Source organism: Suricata suricatta, chromosome 2, assembly GCF_006229205.1.
Source record: "Suricata suricatta isolate VVHF042 chromosome 2, meerkat_22Aug2017_6uvM2_HiC, whole genome shotgun sequence".
In the NCBI taxonomy this organism is placed as follows: Eukaryota; Metazoa; Chordata; class Mammalia; order Carnivora; family Herpestidae; genus Suricata; species Suricata suricatta.
Genome location: NC_043701.1, coordinates 179,747,089 through 179,751,913, shown reverse-complemented (window position 1 = coordinate 179,751,913; position 4,825 = coordinate 179,747,089). Strand labels below are relative to the sequence as shown.

At 42.0% G+C, this 4,825-nt stretch overlaps 1 pseudogene; it reads left to right on the top strand.

Moving 5' to 3' along the window:
* Positions 1-916: 916 nt before the first annotated feature.
* Positions 917-1,394, top strand: LOC115273934 (annotated as a pseudogene).
* The last annotated feature ends 3,431 nt before the right edge of the window (positions 1,395-4,825 follow it).

Here is a 4,825-nt window from a genome sequence, read left to right as displayed (position 1 = left end):
ATAAAATTTTACAGCTCAGAGGAGCAACTTTATATTTCAAAACCCTGCTAGATTTCCTATAGAAGGAACAATAGAACAAGAAGGATATAATTTTATTTGGTTTATTATTTAGCAAGTAAACGATATTAGGAGGAATTCAGGTCTGAAATGATGGATTCAACACATACACCTAACTTCACTTCCCCGTGAAATCTCCGGGAAAGGGATTAAACAAAAAAAGAAACAAGGAAACAAAAATAAAAATAGGAACCAAGCAGGACAGAGAGAACAGGAGAGGGAACAGCGACCACATTCTGGAAGCTGTCCATGGAGCTGTCACTGACTTAGGAGGCCCAAGAAAGCCCGTTCCTACCCAACAGTGAGGGCCTTTGCAAGCCATTGGTTTATACTGTGGAACCTTAAAAAGGCACTGAAATAGTTGATACCAGGGACTTCCTGAAACGGAGGTGAAAGGGAATGTGCTAAACCGAGGGCTGGGTGGAAGCTATTTGGCGGTCACCTGGATTCCTAGATGTCCTAATCTATGTGGCTGCATGACGATCCCAACCCCAGCGCCATTTTAGTAAGATCGGATCTGAAGTAGGGGATGGCAGGTACGGCTGGGGGTGTGGGCACCGTACCAAATGCTTAAGAAGGTTGGACACTAAGGGCCCTTGCCTCCTCCTGGACTCCTAGAGGACTGGCAGCCAAACTCTTCCTCTCTACAGAAAGACTGTGCCCTGGGGGGTCTGGCGAGCCGTGAGAAAGTTTCTCAGGTCAGAGGTGACAGGAGTCGCCCCCGGGAAGCGGTCCACTAGATCATCGTCTTAGAGGAGCATGAAGACAAATCCCACGCATGTCTACAGAGCGTCCAGTCAGTGTTGGAGTTCCCATTTCATATCAGGGATATAAAACATCTGAGAGGGGCCTGTGGTGCTGGCAGGATGGGCAAGTGTCCTGGTCTTCGTACTGCCAGGAAGCTCCGTAGCCCCCGACGAGACCAGAAGTGGCATGATAAACAGTACAAGAAAGCTCATTGGGCCACAGCCCTGAAGGCCAACGCTTTTGGAGGCGCTTCCCATGCAAAAGGAATTGTGCTGGAAAAAGTGGGGGTTGAAGCCAAACAGCCAAAGTCTGCCATCAGGAAGTGCATCAGGGTCCGGCTGATCAAGAATGGCAAGAAAATCACCGCCTTTGTACCCAATGATGGTTGTTTTAATTTTACTGAGGAAAACGATGAGGTTCTGGTTGCTGGATTTAGTCGCAAAGGTCATGCTGTTGGTGACATTCCCGGAGTTCGAGTTAAGGTCGTCAAAGTAGCCAATGTCTCTCTTTTGGCCTTGTACAAAGGCAAGAAGGAAAGACCAAGGTCTTAAGTTTTGATGATGAAGACATGACAATAAATTTTTATAAACAAAAAAAACCAAAAAAATCATCTGAGAAAATATTTTATCTAAGGCAACCAAAAGAAACAGAAAAAAAGAATTAGGTGGACACAAAAACTGTGTAGAGAAAAGAAAAGTAAATGAAAAGAAAAAACTATCAGTGAGAAATAAGAAGCCGTGATGTTGTGAAACCAGAATAAGATACTATAAAAAAGTTACATCCATAGACAGTGTCTCTGAAAAACAGTAGTGCAGCAGTAAAAAAACTCAACAGAGTCCTACCATTAAGCCAAGAAAAAGAGAAAGGTGTAAAGATCAAAAAGGAAGAAGTAAAACTGTATTTGTAGGCAAAATGATTACTTATATGAAAAATCATAAGGAATCTAGAAAAATATTATAATAAATGAATTTAGGGTCATTTATTATGACCTTAATAAAAGAGTCCAAGGTCAGCATACAAAAACAATTGTATTTCTTTACACCGGCAAACAAATAAATTTTTTAAATTTTTGATACAGGGGCACCAGGGTGGCTCAGTTGGTTAAGTGTCCGGCTTCGGCTCAGGTCATGATCTCATGGTTCATGGATTCGAGCCCTGCATCGGGCTCTGTGCTGACAGCTAGCTCAGAGCCTGGAGCCTGCTTCGGATTCTGTGTCTCCCTCTCTCTGACCCTCCCCTGCTCACACTGTGTATCTCTATCTCTCAAAAATAAATAAAAGACATTAAAATTTTTTTTAAATAAATAAATAAAATTTTGATACAAAGAAGAGGGCAAAATATCCCAATAACACTTCCCCAAGGACGATATACAGATGGCACATAAGCAAGTGAAAAGATGTTCAATACCATATGTCATTCAGGAATTGCAGATTCAGATGATGAGTTGCCACTACACACCTACTAGAATGGCCGAAATCCAGAATACGGAAATCACCGAATCCCGGGGAGCCTGGGGAGCAATGGGGACTGTCGTTCATTGTTGGTGGGAAAGCAAAATGGTACAGTCGCTTAGGAAAACAATTTGGCAATTTCTTATAAAACTGAACATGCTTTTACCATGTGGTTCTGCACTCAGGTTCCTGGTATTTACCCAGAGGAGTTGAAAATGTATGTCCACAAAGAATCTTGCACACAGAATTAGAGCCTCTTTCTTCATAATTGCCCAAACATGCCAGCAACCAAGATGTCCTTCCGGGCCTAAACGAATAAACGGTGGTCCGTCAGACAATGAATATTAATCCGCGCTAAAAAGAAATGGTCTATCAAGCCATGAAATGGCACAGAGGAAGCTTAAGTCCACATTACTAAAGAATACAATCTGATAAGGCCACGCAGTGGATGATTCCAATTATAGCACATCCCGGAAAAGGTGAACTATGGAAACAGAAAAGAGATCAGTGGTTGCCAAGGGTTGGAGGGGGTGGTGGAGACGATGATGGGTCACACAGGGGATTTGGGAGACAGGGAAAGGACTCTGATGATACGGTAATGGTGGAATGTGATTCTACATTTAAACCAACCCACAGAATGCACAACACCAAGACTGAACCCTACCATGAAACATGAACTTGGCTGATAATGTGTCAATGTGGGTTCGTCCACTGCAACAAAGGTACCACATTGACGCAGGGAAGGCGATGGTGAGCAAGGCTGGGAGGGGTGGGGAGGAGGAGATGGGAAGTAGGGATATAGGGATCTCTCTGTACTTTCTGGTCAGTTTTTCTGTGAACCTGAGAATGCTCTAAAAAATAAAGTCTGTTTTTAAAAAAATAGCATACTGTGTTCTGTTTAGGGGTTCCTTTCCTGACTTAGAATGTTCTCTTCTAATGGCTTCATGGCTTTGATTTTCACATCTTCATCGTTAAGGAATTAATTTTGGTTAATAGAAATCAGAACAGTGATTCTGTTAGGGGAGAGGAGAGGGGGCAGGAGATGGGCTAGAGAAGGGCAGGAGGGAGTTTATTGGGGTGACAGAATAAAGACATCTTATTGGATGGCAGTAACATGAATATATACCATTGCTGAAGTGTATCAAGCTATGCATTTTTTAAAGATAAATGCACTTTTAAAATTTTCAATTCCAGTTTGTTAACACCCAGTGTGATACTAGTTTCAGGTGCACAATATAGTGATTCAGGACTTAACATACGTCACCCAGTGCTCATCCCAAGTACCCTCCTTAATCCCTATCACTAATTTCACCCCTTCCCCCACCCACCTCCCCTCTGGTAACCATCAGACTGTTCTCTATAATTAAAGTGTTTCTTGTTTTGACTCTTCTCTCTCATTTCTTGGCTTTGCTTGTTTTGTTTCTTAAGTTCCACATATAAATGAAATCATATGATATTTGCCTTTCCCTGGCTACCTAATTTCGCTTAGCATTATATTCTCTAGCTCCACCTAGGCCATTGCAAATGGCAATATTTCATTCTATTTTTATGACTGAATAGTATTCCATAGTGTATGAATACGCCACATCTTCTTTACCCATCATCAGTAGATGGACCCTTGGGCTGCTTCCATATCTTGGCTATTGTGTGCAAAGGGTTGCGTGTATCCCTTAGAATTGATATTTTTGTATTCTTTGGGTAGATACCCAGTGGTGGAATGTGATGATGACCATCTTTTCATGTGTCTATTGGCCATATGCCTGTCATCTTTGGAAAAATGTCTGTTTAAGTCTTCTTGTTTTTTAAATTTTTAAAAAATATTTATTATTTTTGAAAGTCACAGCTGAGCTGAGAGCTGAGCAGTCAGCACAGAGCCTGACACGGGGCTGGAACCCATGAACCATGAGATCATGATCTGAGCCAAAGTTGAGCTCTTAACCGACTGAGCCACTCAGGTGCCCTTCTTCTGCCCATTTTTAGTTGGGTTATTTGCTTTGTGGGTGTTGAGTTTTGTAAGTTCTTTATAGATTTTGGATACCAGCCCTTTATTGGATACATCATTTGCAAATATCTTTTCCCATTCTGTAGGTTGTTTTTTAGTTTTGTTGATTGTTTCCTTCACTGTGCAGAAGATTTTTGTTTTGATGTAGTCCCGATAGTTTATTTTTGCTTTTGTTTCCCTTGCTGGAGCCTGCTTCAGATTCTGTGTCTCCCTCTCTCTCTGCCCCTCCCCTTATTACACTCTGTCAAAAATAAACATTAAAAAAACATTTTTTAACAAAGAATACCCAAAACCCGAATCAAACTACATCTCCATGCTTCCATTGAATTCCTCATCAATTCCCTGACCTTAGCCCCTTAGGCCTTCAGTGTTCACCCTTAGAGATGAATGTTGTCTGCTTAGACCTCCTCTCAACAAAATCAGGTGGTATTTCCTCTCTTGCTTCTGGCTCCTTTCAGCATCCTGTTTCTGAGGTTCATTCATCTTGCCGCAGCATCAGTGTTCATTCCCTTTCATTTGTGTCCGTCACTGTCCGAACATACTGCCATTTACCCAGCCACCCACCTAC